This window comes from Phodopus roborovskii, unplaced genomic scaffold, assembly GCF_943737965.1.
Source record: "Phodopus roborovskii unplaced genomic scaffold, PHOROB, whole genome shotgun sequence".
Taxonomy (NCBI): Eukaryota; Metazoa; Chordata; class Mammalia; order Rodentia; family Cricetidae; genus Phodopus; species Phodopus roborovskii.
This window is the reverse complement of record NW_026126588.1, coordinates 22,559,404-22,583,671: the sequence shown is the minus strand read 5'-3', so window position 1 is coordinate 22,583,671 and position 24,268 is coordinate 22,559,404. Positions and strand designations below refer to the sequence as shown.

At 46.6% G+C, this 24,268-nt stretch overlaps 1 protein-coding gene across 1 annotated transcript in view; it reads right to left on the bottom strand.

Moving 5' to 3' along the window:
* Positions 1-22,095, bottom strand: part of Il1r1 (interleukin 1 receptor type 1) — a 63,172-nt gene extending 41,077 nt beyond the window's left edge. The window contains exon 1 of the mRNA XM_051204428.1: positions 22,041-22,095. The gene's annotated coding sequence lies outside the window, so the exon portion shown is untranslated. The remainder of the gene's footprint in view (positions 1-22,040) is intronic.
* Between the last annotated feature and the right edge of the window lie 2,173 nt (positions 22,096-24,268).

Sequence of the window (24,268 nt, the reverse complement as noted above, 5' to 3'; positions counted from 1 at the left end):
GGGTATCTTTCTCGTGTGGGTGTGGGTCCGTGTTCTGATGAGCTCCTACACAGGACTCTGACGGTCTCTAAAATGCCTGTTCTCTGTATCCATTCCCAAGCTCCACTTCATCCATTCAGAAGTTTGCTGAGCTCTGAGTTTTCTTCTCCTGTACTATGACCTGGGAACACATGTTCCAAACAGAAACCGTCAAGGGCTCAGCCATTTCTTTCTTGACTCCTAGGATGGTAAGTCTTCCCCATTGACATCTAGTATCTTAAAACCCTGGCTTTGTGTACTCTCCCTCGTTATTTGATTGTTTCTGGTAAGAAACTTGATCCAGGTTCTCTTACTCAGTCCTGACTGGAAGCAGAAACATGCCAAAAGCTTGTGAAGTTCACCAGTGAAACTGACTGGGACTCTTCACTCCTGGCAAATATATTTTTTCTTTCCATTCAAGTCGAAAAAAAGTACTTTAACTCTTCATAAAACATAGGTCACAGTGCAGAGTTGATTGATGCTGGCCAAGGCTGGGAGTTTGGAGGAAGGACATTAATTGTGAATGCCACAGATGAACATCCTGGCTACGGTTGGATCCAAGAGGCAGAGAGACAAGTTATGAGTCTCCAGCCAGGGAGGAAAATCTCCCAAGACTGCCAGTGGAGATGAAAAGAAGGAGAGGCTGTAAGGAGGCATAATCAGAAGAAGAGGAGAGAGGATGGGAAGAGACCCAATCTACAACTGGTCTACAAGCCCAATTTGATCTGGATTTGTAGGACAAAACATTTGCAGGACAAATCATTAACAATTTCCATTTGGAAGCAGGTGAGAGGGGATTGTGAGATGATGGTAAAAATCACTAAATGTTGGAACATCAATCCATGTGTACCGTGACAGATGAACAGATAACATGAACACAGTGCGCGTCAGTATCTATACCTGAAGAGATCCCATCTGGCCCCAGAAAAAAGGAAGTCCTGCCATTACCGCATCATGGACAGAACTGGAGGACATTGTTAGGTGAAAACCAAGAAGCACAGAAAGACAAACACCACGAGTCCTCACTTAGATACGAATACTCGATCCCCCCATTAGCAGAGAGCAGAGTGAGTAAGGAAGGATGGGGAGGAGGGCGGTACGTACACGATGTTTGATGGGCATAAGAAAACAGGGAAGAAGAATGAGCTCTAACGATGTGTAGCGTGTGGAGGGAACTACGACTAATGATAACTAATCGTACAACTCAAGAGAGCTAGCCAAGAGGATGGTGAATATTTCTAAAAGAAATGACGAAGGCCTGAGGTGAGAGATAGATTGCATTCTTACCCCCAAGAATGTACAATTATCATGTGTTAACTAAAAATAAACTTCACATTAGTGAAGAGAAAAGGATATTCTGTTGTAGTGAGTCTCAAAAAGGTCCCAAGAGCCACTCAGAAGGTCCTTAAGGTCACGAGCACTTTCACGGCAATTCAAAGAAGCCTCTTACATACACATTCTCTTGTGCCATTCGGTAGAATTTCCCTCAAGCTACGTGGCATATAGCTCAAAGATCAAATATAGATGCACATTTTTAATTTTTACCATCTTGTGTTAAGCCAAACATACAAGAACATTTCCAGAACAAGGCATATATTGTAAAGCAATGCTTGTATTCTTATTTTCAATTTGTTTTAAGTACACAATTATTTCATAAGCGACATCATGTCAATTATATTAACAGGAAACCAGTTTATTGGTGTCTTTAGTGAGCCACAAAATTTAATTTTAAAATTGCACACTTGTAATGTTTGGTAGAGTTAACATAAGCAGAATTAACCATGCAGACAGAAGGTTTCCAGCGTTGCCAATAATCTTAAGAGTGTAAAGTACCTCCGACAAAAATCTGATAACTTCTTTGAGTAAAGCAACCCAGTGTGGTCACTGGATAGGTCTGGGAGGACTTTCTGGGGGAAAGGACAAAGGGAAAAGAGATCAGGAGGGAATCTCCCTGGGAATGAACTGTCCCCTTGTTCCTATGGCTTAGAAATGACATCTTGAAGAACACCATCCTTAACCATCCTCACCCATAGGCACCATCGCTGAGGTTTTACTGTCAAGAGGGAGAAAAAGTCCTGTGCTCAAGTCCCTCCTAAAAGGTGTGTAGACTCACTGCATCGCCTGCAGTTTAGCCGGCCGTGGCTTTGGTATTAGTTGCTCCCCAACTGCTGGGTCCACACATCTCACAGAAGCAGGAGGGTTGTTTGGGGTCTCAGTTTCAAATGAAATAGTCCACCATGGTAGGGAAGGCACGATGCCTGGCGTGGCTTGGTTTACGGTGGCAGAAGCTCGCAGCGGGGTCTTCTAATGTGGTGCTAACTAGAGGGCAGAACAGGCATGCCCCAACCAGAAGCAGATGTTGCCCTCAAAGCCTACCCTGAGTGACTCTCTTCCAGAAAGTAGGCTGCAGTCCCAAAGGTATACCCAGCCTTCCAACATAGCACCATCAGCTGGGAATCAAATGCCCAGACTCATGAGCCTATAGGGACATTCTCACTGTCAAACCGTAGCAGATTTCCCTAAGTGTCCATCTGGCCCATGGCCAGCAGTCAATCTTATATGTAGGAAGAGAATATTTCCAAATATTCTGCTCCAAACGGGAGCAGGAACTTGACGAAGGACTGCCCAGTGAATAGACTCACGGAATGAGGCTTCAACTCCCCGTCTGAAGCTGATGTCTCCCATCCACACTGCTGTATTTTACTGTCCCACTGCCTGAAAATGTGAGGGAACTGCAGAGTTACTTCCTAGATCCAGAGAAAGCATAGCATGGCGGTTACTGGCATAGATAATGGAGCGCCCAACAGCCCACGCGCTTCCCAGTTCTGCCAGGGATCTGTGGGCAGGGATCGAGTCAGTTACTGTCTCTTGTATCTCAGAGGTGGGTGACAAAGTTAAGGTTCAATCACGTGGTACACAGTGGCACTTTGGTCTGTAGTAGACCATGCGTACAAAGACGGTCCCGTTAGACCATAGGACCTAGCGACATCATAGTCATCTCAGCTGCAAAACTCTTCTTTGTTCAGACAATAGCAACAGTTCTCCAAGGACATACTTCTCACCACGGGTCTCCATCGCTAAGATGTGCACCAGTGTGCTGATAAGTCTGGAAGCATTACCTGGATTGCTGTGAGGATGAAGAAAGTTAACTCATGAAAGGATTTATGTTGTCTGGTGCACACTGGGTGACAGGTGATCTTGACTTGCCCTACAGTGCTTTTATCAGTCTTACATAAGTTGTATCAGCTCCCGCTTTTTGACTCTAGAAGACGAACACTATATTATCTGCCTACTTATTCCAGAGACTGCAGATTCTTAGTGTGCCCGAAAGAGTTTTGCAGACCGATACTATGCAAATAAGTAACTATTGCTGGGACTTTCTTAGGTATGAACTCAGAGTGTCATGTCTTTTTGGAACAGGGAGTTTTCTGGTTGGGGGGGGGAGTGGCCAGTACTTCTGGCTGGAAGGCCAGAAGCTAGCCACCACATCTGAGGAATTCCTCGTTCCCCAAACATTAGCCCAAACCACATTTGGAAAACAGGGCAGTAACCAAATTTTATAGGTATGGATAACCCCACCTCTGGCTGTGAACTTGGCCAGTAACATGGAGAAGTAATAGGTACTGAAATCTGAAAGATTAAAAAGCAAAGGGCAGCCTGCAGCGAAAGATTGCACAACGTTCTTTACGTAAACTTAGACATTTAGTTACTGCTGGGCCTAAGTGGTTCTCCTGCGCTCTGGATTTTCATTGTTAAAAAGTTCTAGCCAAACTTGAATCATCACTTCCTGTCTTAACAAGAGCAATATGTCTCTCTTGTTCCTCCTACAGTGTTAATGCCCAAATCACTACTGCTGAAGAAATCCCCTGTGCTTGTAGCCAAACACATACCCCAAAATGTTAGATGTCTATTGTTGTTAAAAGTTACACATATGTATGAACGTGAACATGCACGTCACAGACATAGCCCTGCATCACTGAGGTCCCTATTAATGTTTACTAGCACATGCCACCACTTAACTTGACCTAGATAACTAACTCCTTTCCCCCATTAGAATATAAGTCTCATGAGGGGAGAACTTGGGTCTTTTCATTCACTGTTGTATTAGTATTTTATTAAACAAATCCTGAAAGCGTGTCACATGCTGGTTGACTGATGGGATGGATTGCTTAATTCTGTCTGTTTAAAGGTCTTGTGCCTGGGTTCAGTCTTTTTCAATCCCAGTGGTTTGTTTGTTTCTTAATGTTTTCTTTTTCTCTGTCCCGATTCTTTTCTGCAATCGCTCAGAGTTCTTGCGCCGTTTATATTTCCTCTCAGTCTGGGTGTTGACGAACACGCAAGTGTTACTGTCAGGCTTCTCGCCTGACCTTTTGAAGTAGGTAGAAGCAAACTCAGCCAAGAGCTCTGAAGACAGTTTTGAGAAGTGGAACAAGGTGCTGCTTATGCTGGAGGGCTCCTGAGCATGACAATGTGAGGGAGAGAAAGAAACAGGCTGGAGTCTGAGTTGTCAATCCATGTCCAGGACTGATACTAGGGCAGACCTTCCGGGGTTTGCAGCTTCTGTGAACAACTACATCAATGCATGGCCACCTATAGCCTAGCAAGAGAACCGCTGTATTACAAGGGCCCGGGGAGAGAGTCACTGATTACTGTACACTGAGATTGGCTCTTTCAAACTCTAGGAAAAGGGTATTTTAGCATAAGTGGAGCACCTCGGAGATGGCATAGTACACACCCTCTTAAGTTTTATTCATCTTTCTTTTGAAGGACAGGTAACTAGCACTTCCCCATGAGGGCTTACATTTTTTTTTTTTAAATTGCTGTGGGCCCTACTTCCCAAGCCATAGGAGGAATTAACCCAACCACATCAGCTGACATCCCAATAGCAAGAGCCACAGTGAGGCTGGGAAGGCCTGATATTTCTGTGCCCCTTCTTATCCGTTCCTGTCCATGCCGTGGTGGATATTCCCACTGACAAGTGTGACGTCACTCTGAACACATCTGCAATACCTCCCCCCTGACCCATGCTAGAAATTTCTCTTTTCATTCCCTTGGAAACTCAAGAAACAATCGTAGAATCACCAAGGTTATCATGGGCAGTACCCAAGGAGAAAGGGGACGTGTGTGTGTGTGTGTGTGTGTGTGTGTGTGTGTGTGTGTGAACAAATCCTAGCTAAGAGTAATTCCCAGTGCAGAAGTTACGAAGGGAGATGTGATTTCTCCCCACTAATACATTGTGCCAGAGAGAAGGAACACCACGGTAAGCAATCCAGGGGTTTCTAGATGGATGTGTGATAGCCAAGAAGAGTCTCCAAGGTGTCTCCCAGCCAGCAGCTTTGAGAAGCGCGATGGAGACTTTTCCCAGCTTGTGGGACACTCTGGTGGCTTGTGAGCAGCTATTTGAATGACCTTGCCCAGGGGAACCCTGTCCCCTCCCTCTTACCCTTGGCAATCCCTTCTTCATTCCCTCTCTCTCCCATATTCCCATCACCTGCTGCAAAGTCCTCCACAGCCCGTTCTTTGCTTTCTGTCAACTGAGGAAGACCTACACGGGACAGATTCCATATGTTGTAAAAAAACGCCAGTGACAGACAGCATTTTAAACTCCCATGTTATATTATTTTCATTTGTAGAGTGCTGTATTGGTGCTGTTCAGAATTATTTCCCTTAGCCCTTTCCCCTTACCAACGTACTAGGAAAGTTTGCTGTTAATGTTAACATCTTATTAATATTCTGACTGACCCAAATGTGTTTAAGCATGGGACTCCAGGGATATTTCCTTTTGACAAACTAAGCATTTATAAAACTTCTGGAAGTGCATGTCATACTACTTTTACAACAAAAACAAACAAATATAGCTTCGCCTGTAGTTGAAACTGAATAGAGCAGAAGATGCAGTTTAGTTCTGAAGCCCATCACAGGGTTTAAGTCCACAACAGGACAATGGTCTACACAAGAGGATCACGAGCTGTACAGCAAGTACGGGGCGGGAAGATGACCACTCTCGCATCCCTGGAACATTCCTATTTTAAGCAGCAGCCTAACTTTTAAGACTGTATAAATTAAAGTGAAGTACTAAATAGGCCAAAACGAGGCATTGAAATATCCGAGTGCGTGCTTTGTGGGGCGGGGCTTGCACGTGTGCGGCCATGCTCCTTGCATGTGAGCACAGAGGCCGAGGTTGGCATGGATCTTTCCTTGATCACTCTCCATCTTTGCCTGTTGAAGACAGGGTCTCTCGCTGAATCTGAAGCCCATCAATTCAACCAGGCTGACTGATGAATCGGATTCGGGGAGCCATCAGTCTACAACACACACACACACACACACACACACACACACACACACAGCATGGCTTGGATAACTGTCATGGACCGCCATGCCCAAAGTTTTAAAGCAGATTCTGGAGATTAGATCTCAGGTCCTCATGCATGCAAATCGAGGACATTATTGACTGATTCATGCCCCTGACCCCCACTCCCCGAGTATACTTTTAAGCATCCCAAATTGGACTTTACACCTCAACAGTCATGGAAGACTAGACTAATAGAGCATAAGGTGGGTCAGGAGGCCCCGCCTCCCACACAGCTTTCCAAGACGATCCCTCCCAAGTCCAGCAGGGAGTACTCACAGATGGACAGATAGGGAGAGAAGGCAAGAGCTCAGATCTCGGAGTAGATCCCCGCCTCCAGTGATGATTCCACCTCTCCCCAAGGGAGCCTGGGAGAAGACAGACCTGTTACAGCAGGCTTGCCACAGCAGCCACACAACTCAAAGAGCTGCCCTTCAGCGAGAAGAGAGCTGCCGCCAAGTCTTCTGGGCATAGAACAGGGACTGAAGCTGTTGAAACAAATCAGACAAAAATCCCTGCTTCCTGCAAGGTGTGGACAAGCAATAGACAGCCAACAGGGTGAAGGAGGGTTTACTCAGGGAGTGAGCCAGCGAATGTGGGAGGAAGTTAGAGTGTTCCCTGCGGAAGGTCCACCTTGAGAGCATGGATCTAGTTGCACAAGATACATTACGTGCGTACCTCTATTTCACACCACTGTTCCTTCTCTGTGTGATGCCGAAGGCTAGGCAATTAAACACAAAGTGGGGCTACAATAAACTGACAGGCCACCTAGGAATGGGTACCACGGGCCTCATATAGGCAGAATGATGCCCTTTCTTCCATCCAACAAATATCTACCACGCATGTAGTCAAATGTGTCCATTACCAGACACTCATACAACATACACTATATACAGAACCCGTGCATCACACGCTATACACACTCCCCCAAACATGTACCACACACAACCCACAGAATACAAACAACACACACTACACACACAAAATATACCCCACATACGATGTACAGAACGCACACTACACATGCAACATACACTGAACACACTCACGAAACATGCACTATCCATGCAGCAGATGGTATGCACACGACCCATAATTTACACATCGCAGACACTCATAAGATATAGAATATACACTGCATGCGCAATCCCAATGCATGCAAACATGCTCATTTACACAACAAACTCATATAACATATACAAAACACATCATACACTCAAAGGGAGTACGGGAGACATGCGTACGGAACACGTGATGTTCTCATTGGAGTACATGCAATATACACAGGACACACGACTTGAAAACAACATACAATAGACACTTTCACAGTACACGTGAGAAACATGCATACCACATACATCAACAGCACGCCCACACACATACACACATTCACGCAGCACTCACCTCAGAGCCTGTACATGAAAACACTTTCACTCTAAACACCACTGACGAGTGTGGGCCGATGTAGCCAGTGAGTGCTGAAATCTTTTGGTTAAATGCACAGGGCGGTGAACGAAAGATCTGATGCTGTGGTGTTGAGCTGTTCCCAGGGGCCACCGCAGAGAGATGAGCACAAGGATGAGTTATACAAAGTAGAATGGTAATTAGGGCTGGGCAGGGGCAGACAGTGAGAGATGTGGGTCAAAGGGCACAAGCTTGCACTCACGATGATCTGACAGGCAGACTTGGCAACTGTATTAGCCACCCCCTTCTTAGAGCTATGGCAGAATGAATGACAGAAACACATGAAGGAGCTATGTGTAGGCTCATCATGATGGGAAATGCATGGCCATGATGGAGGAGGAGAGAGAGCAGGCCCAGCAGCTGGGGTTACACCTGTGAATGCTGCCTTGGGACCTTGGGCTATTTGCTATGGAGACCAAATTGCTGTTGCTTCGATCTGCCAAAACTGAGAGAACATAGTCTGTGCAGTCATAAACTTCAAAGGCAAGCCTTTAACGACCCACTTCAACCTGCCAGGCCCTCCAAAGCCTGCTTGCTCTACCTTCAAACTACCCTGTAAGTGTCCAAGGGATGGCTCAGTGGGGAAAGTACTTTCTGGGCAAGTAGGAGTTAAGTATCTGGGTTCAGATCCCCCCCCCCAGGCACTCATGAAATTCAGGTGTGGAGTCACAGGTGTGTTGGGGGAGGGGTGAAGACAGATGTAAGGCCAACTGCTTTAGCCAAAATGCGGAAGTTCCATTCAGTGAGAGACCATGGAGTGGCAGAGGCAGAGGCAGACACCCAACATTTACCTCTGGCTTCTAAACACGCCTGCATGGGTGAACACGCATTCGCTCCCGAGCATGTACACACGTATGCACCATTACGCATGCATACACACATGAAATATTTAAAAAAAAATGATAGTTGGAATAATATCCCCACAGACTAGAGCCTTAAAACATGATGTTCTGGGTGACGGCCCAGATTTAAGTCACAAGTGGCATTGCTTTGTACGTTTGTTGGTCATAAATGTTCTGCCCACATTAAAAAAAATATGATAGCTCATTTCGCAATAAATACATTCATCAGGTCACCACAATATGGACCTTAAAAAGATGCAGCTTTTCTTTGCCAATCATATCTCAGTGTAGCTGGGAAATTGGGGAAAAAAAAAATCTATCCATTCAACCAAATGCTAACAGCCTGAACTCACCATGTAATTTCCGTGAAGTCTTCTCAAACAAAATCCCTGTTGGGCGGAGAAAGCCACCTGGCACCAAGCTGGCCACATGTTTCCCAATATCTTAAATGAATGTGAACTCTCTCTGAGACTGTCACTGAGTCTCAACCCAGAAGTTAATCTCATGTACTTGTTTAAAACAATAACCTACAAACTACATGTCTTTTGGCAGACCAAAAGCAATGTGATTTAGTTCCCACACTGAATAGCCAGGCTTCACCCGGGTTCCCCAGGCTTCACCAGGCTTCACCAGGCAGCACAGAGTGTTTTAAAAAGAAAACCCTACACAGACAAAGGAGTGTTTGTGAAATGTAGTAGGAGCTTATGTTTTAACTGTGTTAAATTCTCCAAAGAAAAGTATCACTATAATAATGTCAGCATGAAGATTTTATCCTTATCATCCCTTGGATGCCTAAATTGCTGCTTGTAGAGTTGGCTCTGTGTTTACACACACACACACATATATGTATATATGTGTATATATACATACACATATAAATGCGTATGTAAGATAGTCTTTTTCTTTTCTTTTTTAAGCACTTGCACTCTGTCAGCACACATCTGTGCCCAGATACATGGAGATGTTTATCCCCTGCAAAGAATTCTCTGACTCCAGCTGGGTGTCCTACAATTCAGTTCTGTTCTAGTACTAACAATTGTCAGTGAAGACTCCACAAACAGAGGACTTGGTCACAAAGACAGCCTTTGATGCTGCAAATACCAACAGCCAGGGCTAGGTTGTAACCCTGCTCTGCCCCGAGTCAAGGTCCCTACACCTTCTCACAGTCTATAATTCCATAGGATCGCTTCAGATCATAGGAAACCCACTAGCAATTCCTGATACAATAATGGGTATGACAAAGGACACAGGTGTGCAGCCAGATTACGAGATACAGCAGAGAATCTTCACCACTTGGGGGGTAATCAAGTAATCAGCCTCCCCTTGCTGAAGATGGGGAGCAGGCTCAATGTTCCAAGCTTCTCGTTCTGGCTTTATCATCCTGATGCCCCCCCATACACACACACCTTTAAATAGAATGAGGATACCTGCTTATATCTCCTAAAATAAAGATGATTTTTCGGCCAAGAAAGCCTAAGGCACTGGAATTTCTACTGCGTGCTATGAACAGGTAGAACCCGGGCTGCTGAGTATTTATGCATGCATGTGTAGACACATAGGGGAATTCGTTGTGGGAAAGGACATGCACATTCTTTCTTGCCAGAGGTCTGATTTTGATGGAAAACTCCAGGAGGTAAGCACTCTGGTACTTTTCCAAGGTTTTAATAAAAGAAACTGACTCTTCAAACAAGTGCTTGCTTGGAAAATGGAACTGAGCAAATGTTTTCTGCCCAGCAATTTCCACACTCAAAGACCATTTCAGAGAAGTCCATATAACCCTTCCCTGAGGGGACTTCCCAGGCTTGGAATGCATCTACATTCAACTGAATACACACCAATAGGCAGGGGATGTGCAGGAAAGTGGCCAGGAGGACAGTTCCAAAGCGCCTCTTTGAATTACATGTAACTGAAGACCAATACTGGAGATAGTTCCATGAATCAGGAAACCCAAAAACCTGAACAGCGATGTTTGCACCCATTATAGTTTGAAACGTCCTCAAAACAGCCGAACACTAAGTGCCCCGCAGGTGAGGATCTTTTGCTGCCTGGAAGCATTGTAGGAGGAGCCTAAGGAGGTGGCCAACACTGCCCAATGTGCCCACTCCGTCTTAACCCAGTCCCTCGAGTGATCACGGTCAGAACCGTGTCTGCGCTAGGTGAAGGCAGACCTACAGATGGAATGCTGACTGGGGGTAGGTGCCACAAAGTAAATGCTTTGTTGTGGTTAGGATTTGGTTATCTCCAAAGACTGGCAGGGAAGGTGCAATGGTTTTAGGCGCGCTCTGAATAGGAAATAAAAAAAATGTGATTGTTCACCTGTAGCATGATGGGGGAAAAAATTAGCTAATGGAGACTGGAGAGGCTCAGTTGGTAAAATGCTTGCCATCTAAACACAAGGACCTAAGTTCCAATCCTAGTACCTATGTCCCCACCCCCCAAAAAATAACCCTGACCGCAGAGGTGGAAATGGAGTGCACAGACCTGGGGGGAAGGGTCAGCTAGAAGCTCCCTGGCCCACCGGCCTCGTACAAGGAGAGGTGAAGGGACAATATTGCCCAACATTTGAAACCAACTCATTAAAAAACTACAGAGGAGAAGACGATACCCAAAACCTCTCCACACATTGTTTCCTTACGCAGTTGGGTTTCTGCCGCTTATCGTGTGGTGAAACACAACCTTCTCAACTCGCTTTCCTTTTATTCCTCGTTCACGTAAGAGTCTTTCAAATCCAGCCAAGCGCATGCCGCGAGGCAATCACGAACTGACAGCAGAAGTAGAATGGAGAAACTATCGGCGTGCAGATTTCACATGGAAAATGTCGTAATTCCCAGGGACGAGTCAGGCCGCCTAACAGGGTTTCACCCCTTTCAACAATGAAAAGCAGAAAACCCAGGCAGGAGAGAGGACTTCAGAACCTCTCTCTCTCTCTCTCTCCCTCTCTCCCTCTCCCCTTTGCCACTCAAGCACTTTCTTAGAATTAAAATTCTCACAATATATAATATATATAAACATTCAAAAGCAAAAAAAAAAAAAAAAAAAAAAAAACAAGCCATTTTCTGTTCATGCCCAAATCTGGGCTGACTGCTTACACTTTGTTCTTGAATTTAGAAAATGAAATAGCCACATTTCCCAAAGAATCAGTGTGGCCCAGCGCTGCACAGTCCCTGCGACACTAACCACCTGACCTCCAAATGTCACTTTTACTTTCTGGCCCCCGGGGCTTCGCTGCTGTGCAGGGGCAAAAGAAAAGCCCTCTGCTCCTTGGGAGTGGGTTAAGAGCAGGCAAAGTATTAAAAGCTAGAGGAGATATGGAAAGATGAATGTGGCCCGCCTAGCACTAGGAGAAGCCGGACCCCTCCCTGCCTAGTGGATGCAAAGCTGAGTCTTCTCCCCTCTCCATCTCCCTTTCCCCAAACCCCTGGCACATGCACAGGGAAGTCCAACAATACCCTTGAATGCCAGGCTTTTCTTCACCTCACTTGTGAGAAGGGTCTCTTGTTGCTCCTGGATGCACAGGTCGGGCTAGCTGGCCCGTGAGGGAGTGGTCTCTGTCTCTGTCTCCCACTATCCTGTAGGGAACTGGGATTGCAGAATCGTGCTGCTGTGTCCGGCTTTACGTGGGTTCTGGGGGTCGAAACTCAAGTCCTTACACTGGAGTGGCAAGTGCATTACCTACTGAGACCTCGGTCAACCCCCTCCCTTCGGTTCCGGACAAGTCTCTTTCCTAGTGTCCTTGTGACCCTTCCCCAGCATCCAGCTTTTGTTTTGCTCTTGACATTTCCTCTTAGAATACCCTCTCCTCTTCCTTCTTCTCTCCCTCTTCCTCCTCCCTTCCCTCCTCCTCCTCTTCCTCCTGCCCCTCCCTTTTCCTGCCAATTCTCCTCTATTCTCCTCACCCCTGAGACCATCCCAAACACCCTATCACATACTCCCCAAAGTGGATTTCAGGACACTCCAAACAATGCAGGGCCCATGGCCCCCACCCCTACCCAGCCTGCGACACTCTGCAACTCTACTTTGTTCCGCCCCATTCTCTCTTCTTCCCTACTGCTCACTAAGGGCATTTCCTATGCAGCTAAGCAAAGCCGACGTTTAAGCGTTTGTCAGCTGAACGTAAGTAACCCTGTTTACTCTCCCAATGCTTGCAGTTCCTGAGGAAGAAAGAAGCACAATCAGCAGGCATGAGCTTTCCAGAACTTCCAGGGCCAAGGTTTTCTGAGAAACGGACTTAAATATCCCCCAGCGGGCAGTGTTTGGCAATCCCGCTAGGCACGCTTGATTTCGCCTGCTCCTTGTTTGTTTGGGTAATTGACCGGCTTAATGGCTGTGGACTCTCGGGTCAGTGACTTCCAGCCCATATTGCACAGTGGTTATGCTGCGTAGTACAGCTGAGGAGACTCCTGAAAGGCTCCCCAGCTGATTTCCATGCACAACCAGGATCAGCTGCTAATGACAGGGAGTGAGTGATGTTGCTGGAAGCTGATGCCAACTGTTCATTGTCCATGGCTGCAGACAGAGGCCACGCAGGGACTCATACAACTGTGAGTCCTACCCTTAAAGAAGCCACTTCCTACCACGGTGCACATGCCTGCGAACCTGGTTCCTTTCTGTACGCTAGAGCACGACCCAGTTTCTGTATCTAGGGCACACGACCTTGGCAAATTGTTGAAAAGCATCACCTTGGGGGAAGTAAGCATAGACTTCCGATTTGAGGGTGAAAAAAAAATCTCAGTGTGAGGCTAGTGATCGCCGCACAGGCAGTGAGAGGCGCTTTGGGTGATTCCCCTCATGCCTACAACAGCAAAAAACCTGTAGCCTTCCTTTGTCCCTATGAGTCAGCTCAGGAACTCATACAGAAGAGTATTAACCCTTGAGGGAAACTGATTCACACAGGTTCACATGAGAGTATTGCTTAAGTCAAAGAAGTTTCAATATATGTACTGTCACGGCTGAATGCAATTAAAGAGCAGAATCATAGATGATTTTTTTTTCCCTCTCTGGAGAAGAAATCCTGAGAACTGAATATGCTTTTAGAGGCGAGTTAAAAGAGAGAGACGGCGCGGATGGTGAGACAGATTTTCCCCCACCCACTTCTAGCAGAAGCTGTTTAACTATTCCATGGAAATTACTAGTGGGTTCCCACGACGCTTGGGTGTATACGTTATCATTTGTTAAAGTACACATTGGTGTGAGCATAAATTTGTTATCAGACTTCTCAGAGACTTTCTGGGACTAAAATAATAATAATAGTAAGACTTTTACATGCTATCTCTTCAAAGAGCTCACTTATTTACAGGTGCCAGTGGGGATAACAGCCCTCAGAGTTGGTAGAAAGAAGCCTGAGTTTACTCAGTGTTGGCAAGCTGGAAAACATATGGCCCAGATGCTGACGGCTCATCCGTGGCTGACTCAGAGTCACAGTGGCTCAGCTTGCAGTATATACCTCACAAGAGTGAGGCTCAGTCAACAGACACTGCTTTGTGCTTTGAATTTGGACCTTTCCCTGGGCTGCCGATTTGCAGTGTGGCACTGAACTAATGTTGGGCAGCTGCAGCAAGATTCCCAACCAGCCAGGTCATCAATCAACAGACACTCAAGAGTGTGCTCCCAGCAACAAGGTTTGGCAAGGCCAGGGCATTGCGCGCCCTATCCAGTAACAGGTCCAATGTACGTTCAGTTTCTCAAGGTAACCCCATCATAAATTAAAAAGCTTCAACACCTCTTTTTTAAAAAATGAACTCTTACAGGGACTCAGCAGTCAAGAGTACCTGCTACTCTTACAGAAGTTCTGGGTTCAGTTCCCAGGACCCATGTGGTATGTCTTACAACTATCTGTAATTATAAAATGATTCAACACCCTCTAGTCCCTTCCGGGAGCACATATATTCATGCAGACATTCGTGCGTACCCATAAAACAAAAATATATAAAATCATTTAAAAAAAAAAAAACTACATTCATAAACAACTGTTTTCCTTCCTTGGGCCCTTTACCACTTGGGCAATGATACAGGAAGAAGTCTGAGGATCCAAAAGACCAGTGTTCAAATCCAAAGTCTTCTGTTAATTTGCTATAGCCCAAAAAACATGACTCCTTTCCCTAAACCCCAGTTTCCTTAGGAAGACATTGAAAATTACAAAACCCATGGAAGAAATGTAAGAGCTTCCAGTTGTCACATCGAGGACATGATTGTCTGCAAACCTTTTGTTCTGGAACTTCCTGGTGAGGTGGTCCCCAAACAAAGAGGCTGACCACTCGACCTTCTCCAGAACAGCCAGAGGGGTCAAGAGGCCAGCAAATAAAACTGCAGGCCAGAACGCATCTAAAAGTAGTTGACTCATGATTTCCAGTCAAGTTCTAGAATTAGAGAAGCAACATCAACCTCTGGGGGCATAATTATGGCTCTGGAATGTGTTGACTTTGTGGCTGTGTTGGGCTATGTTCTTGGTAGCAAACCCTGAGCAGCCCTACTGCTAACCTCAAACAAGGGTAACCAATCTTAATGCCAAGAGGTCCGGTGTCTCTACAAAAAAGACATGTCCAAGTCCAACACACACCCACAATGGTAAATGAGCCACAAAGGATGTAAATGTTTGGTCATAGCCCTAGAACAATGTCATTGCTTATTGCTTCTGGCAGTGTTCAGACAAACAAAGGCAGAAATCTCTGCTAATTTTTTTTTTAACCTGTGCCCACCATCATTGTGAACTTACCAGGCGTCTTAGTTTGGAGTGACTGCTATAACAAGTAGCCAAGGACAGAGTGCCTTAAACAACAAAGGAACATTTCCCACAGTTCTGGAGACTGGAGATAAAAGGTCCAGATAGCTGCAGATATCTGGACAGCTGACTTGTCCCTGGCTTTTTGTTGCGTACGCACAATGGCCAGCAGAAAGCTAGACAGTTTCTACTTGGCTTCTGTGCTAATCGAATGCGTGAGGGAATTACCCTCAGAACTTAAGCATCTCCAGAACAGCCTGCCTTCTAATGTCAGCACACAGGAACCAAAGGCTACACAAGACATCATGCACAGGTCTGGGGAAAACAAACACCAAAAAAGTGTTGAATCCTAACATGCGTGTTTCGAGTACAGTTTCTACAGATACATGTCAAGCTCTACAGTCTCCTAGACTCCTGCTTTGCAAATAATTGGTTTTTCATAGCCATATGTTCCACCTCCGTGTGTCCAGATAACCACAGGCGGGAAAGGAGGATAATAACAATGATAATAAGTCTGTGCTGACCATGCACAGACACTTTGTCTTGTCACGCACTATTCTGTAGCATCCACGTAGCATTTGCATTGCATTGTGTAGAAACGGTGTGAAGAACACAGAGGGCCTGTCTGGAGATACAATACCATTTGATCATCCTTGCACTTTGATGCCAACTAAAGGCTCAGGAACCTGCAGACCAGAGGCAATTGTACACCTCTTCACCTTCACTCAAGGCTGTTGAGTCTTCCTGGAGCAGTTAGTTCTGCCTGGCTCGTGCATTTGGAACTCACTCACTTACGGCATCACTTCTCAGAAATAACCCTTGTCCTCCTCCCTGGACCAGAAGGCAACGTTGCTGGAATGTTAGCTGACCTGGCCCCACTTCCTGTCCAGGTGTGCCTGGGTCCTCCATCACTGCTTCCCCAGGGTCACATGGACTGAACGCTGTACCCCAAACACGCCGACTCCCACACACATGCACATTAACTCTACTCTTCTGTGGCCACAAATGATCACCTTGGATGAGGCGCGGCTGGGCGTCTGTTCAAAACTTTCATAACATGAAAGCCGTCTCCGGGCTTAGAGCCACTAGGAATGTAAGCAATGGTCCAGCTCACACCCATAAGCACTGTAGACTCACAAGAAAACCAGCCTAAGGCAGTGGTCCAGAGGGAAAGATGACTTGTAAGAGAAGCTCACTACCTGTACGGTCAGCTGGACTTCCCAGAACGTTTGTTCAGCTCTGAAGAACAGACAGCTGTTAGTGGTCACTGTTCATGGCAATCGAGAAGTCTCAGCCTCAACATTTATTTCTTCATACAGTGCTGAGGAAGACTGATTCTTAACCTCTAAAGATGACAGTAACCCCACCCACGGCTATAGAATAGGATCTAAATACCCTACCAATAGCCATGTCCAGGCCTCGAGATGCTGAATATACTATAGCACCGAGAAGAACTCCAATGAGATTTAGCAGCCATGTTCACTAGGGCTAAGTTTTCATCTTGTACCTGCAAGGTGGCTGAGCCCTCCTCACTACCCGCTCTGTGAATTCATTTTGATAGCACAATTCAGTCTGGGGGGCAATCCGTCAGCTGTTGCCAATTTCCTTTACTTTTATGTCAACCTCCCCCCCTACCTTCCTCTCCCACCCGCAGAGCCTGGCACTGTGTTCAGCACAGAATGGACTCTGGAACTGGGAATTCACCCAGGGAGTCACTTCTGAGAAATAACCCCTGTCACCTTCTCTGGATCAGAAAGCAAAGCTTCACAGATGCTCAGCCAGTTTAGCGACAGATGAGTTGCTTCTTGACGAGTGGAGCTTTGCTTCTAGGAAACGTAAAAACGTGTTTTAGTAGAAATGCCTCTGCGGCCATTTCAGACAAACGATGAAAGTGTCATTTGTTTCACACGGAGGTCTGGGCTTGGAGAGGCACTGGCCCTTCACCCAATGTCACCTCAGTCATGATCTCTTGAAGGAAAAAACAGGAGGTGCTAGAGCACAGGGTCCACTCCCCGCCAATGTCACCCGGGGGAAGAAGCAAAGTCCCCAAAGTTAAGGTGCGAAGGCTCCAGTCCCTCTTGCTACCCCACAACCTAAGTCTCCCTGAAGTTCCCAATAAAATCCAAGCTCCCACCTCTGCCCCAACGCCCACCATGACCTGCCCTCGGTCTCTGCACCCAGCTTTTCTGGTGCCCTTCCTCCACCCCCTTCACCGCCGAGTGGAGCTAACCCCGATCCTCAAATGGACACTGCTTGATTGTTGCTTTTGAGACAGGATCTCCTGTCTCAGCCTTCTGAGTGCTACAGTGTGTGTGTGTGCGTGTGTGCGTGTGTGCGTGTGTGCGTGTGTGTGTGCGTGTGTGTGCGTGTGCCTGATTCTTCAAACGGGACTTTGTGATGTTGCACCCCCCCCTCTCTATGCTCCATCTCAGGCCTGGCGCCCCATCCTCTTCCCTCAAGAAGTCTCAATTATTAGACCAAGGCAGATCTCAGCCATTAGCCGTCTAAACAGTCCGTAAGTCTTTCACGGTACTTAGCACGTGCTCTCCAGCCCAGTAGTGGTCGGGTCACCATCACTCTGGCATCTCATGGCTACACACACAGCAAAAGCCCTCAAAAACTAATTGCTAAGTGAATAGAAGTAACGATCAATAATTACTTGTGGCCAAGGAAATAGACTTTCAACTTCACTCATATTTTGAGAAAGTTTAAAACACAATGGATTTTTTTTTTTTTAAAGAAATCACACTGGATTTTTAAAGAAATGATAAAACACACTGAAATTACCTTTCTCTTTAAAAAACAAAACAAACAACAAAAACCTAGCTCAATGGATTTGGGAGGCAGCTCACTGAATAAAGCCCTTGCTGCATAGTCATAAGCACATGGGTTTGAATGCCTCGGGGTCACATAGGCTGGGTAGCATGTACTTAGAAATCCAGCGCTGAGGGGTGAATCCTGGGGGCTTGCTGGCAAGCCATTCTAGCCCAAACAGCAAACTCTCCAAAAAATGAGATGAAGAACAATAGAAAAAGTCACTTGACAACATCCGACTTCCATACAGGCATGTATGAGTGATCATGCACACACACACACACACACACACACACACACACACACACACGGAAAGCTCAGTGTACATAGGGAAACACTCTCGGGTGTTTCTGATGGGGCTGCTCGTTGGTATCAGCTGGTGAGGAGTGGCTGGGAAATATGTACATCTGAGTCACATTTGTCCTATCGATACACGTGCTTGAATGTCTGCAAAATGACAGGGGCAAGCTGTTATTCATTGTAATACTGATGAGGACAACAAAGGACTACAGAAAACTTAAGGGACCTCCAGGACGTTAAAACGCGGCTCATTAAACACAGAAATGGGCCAGGGTGCAGAATGGTGTGCATTGTAAGTGAGGAGGAAGGGCACACCAATAAAACAGCCCTCAGAGGAGCCCCTGTCCTGGAAGACCGGGGAAAGAAGAGGCTGCAGAACGGGAGGGGAGGAGAGGGACTCTTCACTGAACAGGCTCTTACATTGCAGTTGTAGGCAGACTATGTGTCATCTACATTTAAAAAAAAATAATCAATGGCCAACAAAATATTCCTTCAATCTAGATGACCTCTGAAGTTACATTCATGAAGGAGATGTGTAAGCACCAACAAGCCATGGGCTCTTAGTATTTAAGTACCCTACTTTTAAATTACAAGATTTAGGTCTGGAGATGTAGCTCAGGGTTGCATCTGCTTGACTAGAACACAGAAGGCCCTGCATCCAATCCACAGCACTGCCAGTAAGTTATTTAAATTCAAAATTCCAACAGTTCATGGGAACATTTAACCAAAAGTAAACAGAAATCCATGCCCAGTTTATAACCGGGACTAAGCTAAGCAGAGGGAGAAATTGCTCATGTGAAATCACAACTAGCCTCCATTCCTAAGCCTGCACCTTATCCTACCCCTCTCAGGGACAGTCTCTGAACTTCATCAGTGATGGTGTGGAGTCTCTGCAGAAGGAACGTAGAAAACAATCCAGCCGAGTCAAAGTACCTAAAGTTGTTATATAGGCAAGATAAACTGACTACCCAGTCAGGGAGACTGTGGTTAGAAATTCTACCAGATGACATTTTTTTTGCCCTGGCCCCTGTAGATTCAAAGAAATTAAGGATGAGCTCTGCCTCATCCTCAAGGAAGGGCCAGCTTGCCTGGGACTGCTGCCCCACCAGCTCCAAAGGCAGCAAAATTAGGGTCCCAAGGCTGTTGACGGAAGAAGCATGAACATTAGCCCTAAGCTGTTCAGGGCCCGTTGGTGCTTGGGATTGAAGCTAAGTGCACTGGATACAGGTCGACGAGCTGCAAGGTGGGCTATTTTTTGACATGCTGAGCCTCAGCTTGCTCATCTGGCTCCAGAGTGCAAAAATAAAGAGTATCCTTTGTTTGACCTGGGACAAAAGTGTCTTAGATTGGGGGATTTTTTTTTCCCTTCACATCTTGGAATATGTGCATGAACGTGAAGAAATAAATAACGGTGAGGACGAGATCTACTTCTTTCGTCTGCATCTCCTGCACACTATCTGATCGAATGTTTTGAGTAATCTCGAGCACGAAGCAAAGTTTTGTGAGTGGAATTTTCCACTTGTGGTATCGTGTGAATGTGGTTAATAAAGTTTCAGCTTTGGGATCCTTGGTGATGCTTAAATTCATGAGAAATACTTGGGATATCATGCACAAAAAACAAAACTAAAGACACACACACACACGCACACGCGCGCACACACACACACAAATAGCTGCACTTCCTTAGGGAAGCTCCAACAAGACGTAAGCAACACACCCAAGTGAACCACGTGCCCTGACATTTTCCCTAAGTCTCCTGGACTCCAGAGTCAGGCTGTCTGCACCAAGAATCCTAGCTCCATACCAACTTCTGCTGAGACTTCACCCAAGTCACTTCTCTATGCATCAGTTTCCTAATCTTCTAAACAAGCTAGTGATGATGTCTTCCTGTGTGGATATAAAAGGGACCGAGAAACATCCCTTTGGTCCTGATTGGCACTGCCCAGCTCCAGACTGGGTATGTAGTCCACCCCTCTGACGTTCTCCCCCTCAAGTCCATGTTTCTGTGCATTCAATTGCTTAGGAACACCCATTAAGAGCTTCACAGACACACTGAACAGAAAAAGCCAACCAATCCCTTCACGTCAGAAAAGCTCTATCTGGGATGACTATTTTTTTTCTTTCTGAGTCTCTTTTTTTTTGGACTATTCCTTTTTTTTTTTTTTTAAGAGTTGGGTAACAATGTTTCTGTCTCCCTTACATTGTCTTCTAGACTTGTTTGTTGAAAGCCCACTAGCAGGTCCAAACTCCCATCCAGGCAAGCCTGGGAGAGAGAAACTGGCTCTGGGGCCACTGGAAACCAAAATAAAACACACAGACGGTGGCAATGCCTGTGAGAGGGAGGGATGGCAGGGAATCCTCAATGCAGATGGACCAGGGAAAGACGAGGTGGGGACTGTTTTTATCTACAGTGTCCCACATGCTGTTGGAACACAGCCAAGGCTGCTGCTGAATCTAAGGGTTAACTTTAAAGACAAGATGAAATCATAAAGATGAGGGTTACCCCCACCCCCAGGTAAAAGTCAGAGCAAAAGAAGCTAACCCCACACCCTCAGCACACTTTCAAAGGAGGTCACAGACCTCTGAAACTGGGTTGGCAGAAGTTACGGTAATAGGGCACCAATTTGGTGTTAAATACTCCCCCCCCAAAAAAAGATAAGGTGAACCCAAAGGACAGAGAAAAAGCCAGCTTCCTAAAAGGGTTTCCCAAAGTCAATCAACTCAACGGAAATGCCCTTTGTCAATTGTTCAGGCTAATACACTTCAATAAAAATAAACAAGTAAATAAAACCAGTGTTTGTGAGAATGCTGTCAAGTTGTACTCATAGATTCGAGATGGGGATTTACAGAGAGCACTCCTAGGCTTAATTAAACAGTGGACTCCACCTCTGGAGATTTATCCCAAGGCAACATTCCAAGGAGACGCAAAGATTCAACTGCAACAATGTTCACTTTCATCGGGCTAACAATGGAAAAGAAAGTGATGTCTTAATTACCAATAATTAACGTATCTTAAAAACCTTGTGGGGTGTAGCATGTGTGGAGGCCAGAGATGGTCCTCTGGTATCGTCCTCAAGCATCTCTCTTTTTTTTCCACCCCCAGTTCTGAGACAGGCTCTCTCACTGAACCTGGAGCTCTTCAGGTAGCTAGCCTGGCCTGTGAGCTCCCAGGATCAGCCTGTCTCTGCCCTGGTGCTGGAGTCGACTTAGTAGTGTACACATAAGCCCTAAAAGTACTTACAAAATACAGTTTCCCTGCGTTTCACAGTGACTCTCCCACATAATGAAACTTAATCATAGGCGATCTTAAGACACACACACACACAATCTTTACAATGTGTCCACAGAGATGCAGAATGCCAGGAAGCTCTCTGTCTTGTTTCAGTGAACAACATAATCTTTTTTTTTTTCACTCTGTTTCCGTTTGTCCCTCCCAAGTAACTCATCAGTGTGTGAGTAAACGTCTCCACGTGCCCCAAAAGAAGGAAAAATACTGACATAGAAAACCCTAAAGCTCAGCGAGCCATCTTACCATCTGCGTTGTTCATGGTTCGGGCCACTGGGAACTCTGATGATCACCCAGCAGCGTTCCTTGCCCAGATGAAGTCTGCTGACCTGACGTTAGCTACTAAAATCAACCCCCCCCCCCGCAGTCATTCCGGGACAGCAGTACTTTATTCTCTCCCTTCGAGAGAGCGCTGGGCTGTGTCTGGGGGCACAGGAGTGACAGCTCACATCTTGTCAGATGACCCAGAGAAAGTGGGTTCCTGATGATGCCTGTGTCAGAGACTCTTGGGGCTTTAATCCTGCAGTGACACATCTGGGGAACTATGAACAGGAAACTCAGAGCTAGGCAGTAAGCCAGAATCATCCAGCAAACGTGCCAAGTCCTTATGAAATGTTAGTGCCCTGGCTGCACATGAGTCTCCCACGTTTCACAAGGCATGCTTTCTCTCCCTGTCTAACCTCACATTAAATCTAGAGGAGGCCACCACCTACAACAGCCGGCCTAGAATTGCAGTCCTGCTCTGAATTCTTCACAGACAGAGCCTGGCCTGGGACCTCATCCCATACCACCTCCCTCCCCCATCCCCTCCCCCCACACTCTGCCTTCAGAGCAATGTCCTCTGAGACAAGTCACAATACTTCATTTAGTTCTACAGAGAAATGGGACCCGGAGTCCCACACACGCCAGCCTGGTGCATCCCGAGAGAGGGGGTCCCTCGGGGGCCCTGCACCCGGGAATGTTGTCAGCGTCACAGGAGTCTGGCCTGCCACAATGCTGGTCTTGGCTGTGCCAGCACAGGAAGCACAGTCAGCTAACTGCCTACTCCAGGACTGAGCACCCCTGTCAACCGGCCTTGGTGGGCACTCCTGGTCATTGTCACCCTGATGGCAAAGGACAGTGGCTGAACTTTGTTCTTAATGTGAGAGTTTGAACTCCTTTTCTGCCGGTACCCTTCCATGGACCCACACAGAATATGTCTTCTCCTTTTCCACCTCATCATCTTCCCGTGTTTTCTACTCTTCCCTGGAAAACGTCCCCTTGGGAAATCTGGAGTGATGTCCCTGTTTAGACTTTGCCTTCCCTCTGCAAGGGCTGGCAGGGATCTGGGCTAGGCTGTCTTGGGAAATGTAAGTTTTTAAACCCATTTTGGAGAAGAAAACAGCATGCTATATTAAGTTCTTTCCCCAAGATGCCCTAGCCAGGCAGAGGAGGAGCCCCATGTGCTGTAGCTCCTGGAGCCTTAACTGTTGCCATCCAGACAAATGGTTTGGGAACAGGGCTCGTCCAGTCAGGAACCGTGCAATTTCCTAACAGTCTGCCTCACCCTTCTGGGTGCCCTTTCCGGGAAAGCCTCAATATAGGCAGCAACCAGGCAGCTGTGATTAACTTGGCAATCAATGAAGGCAAATGACCCAGTTTGGTCACAGACAGGAAAGATAGCAGCACTGAGTGGCTGCTGTGGGATGGGAGGGATGGGCGATCTTGGTCTTGTGGCAATTTCCAGGCTCCCTACAATGGGAGACTGAGCCTAGCGGAGACCTAGCCGTGGAGGGCAACAGAACGGAACGGTGGAACTCCCCTTGCTTTCTGCAGTGTGGAGTGGGTTTGGGAAGGATTGACCCGTCCCAACTCCGGGTTCAGCGACAGGTCTGCAGAAAGGAGGCCCAGGCACAGACTCACAGCAGGCAAGGACAGACTCAGGACAGGCAAGCTCTTTATCTTTCAGTCACATGTTTGCCTTCAGGGCTAGTCTAGGCCAGGAAGATAGAGGCTAATTCTGGGCAATAGTGGAAAGCTTACTCTGAAGAGATGGTGGGGTTGTTTTGTTTGTTTGTTTTTTGTTTTTTAGTAAAATCCAGTCCCCATTCCCTCCCCTGCACACACACACACACACACACACACACACACACACACACACACACACACACGACCGGTTTGCCTTCCTTTATCAAGCCTTTCTAAGACAAGGACAGGGCTAATCTTGAGGGTGGGGTCCACACTCAAGGAAGGATCTCCCAGAGAATGGCAGAGAAACCCATCCAACCCAGACTTTCTCTGGACCTTTAAGAGGCGGAGCCTGTGCATCTTTCCTTGTTTGAAGTTGGACCTAGTGATCTGGTTTCAGGGATCTGAACCCCAACTGTCCTGACAGCCACAGCAGAGAGCAGGGGCAGGGGCAGACACTGTGGAGAAGGAGCCCTCCCTGCACCCCCCCCCCCCCCCGCACAAACAGCTGCCCATTCCAGTCGCTG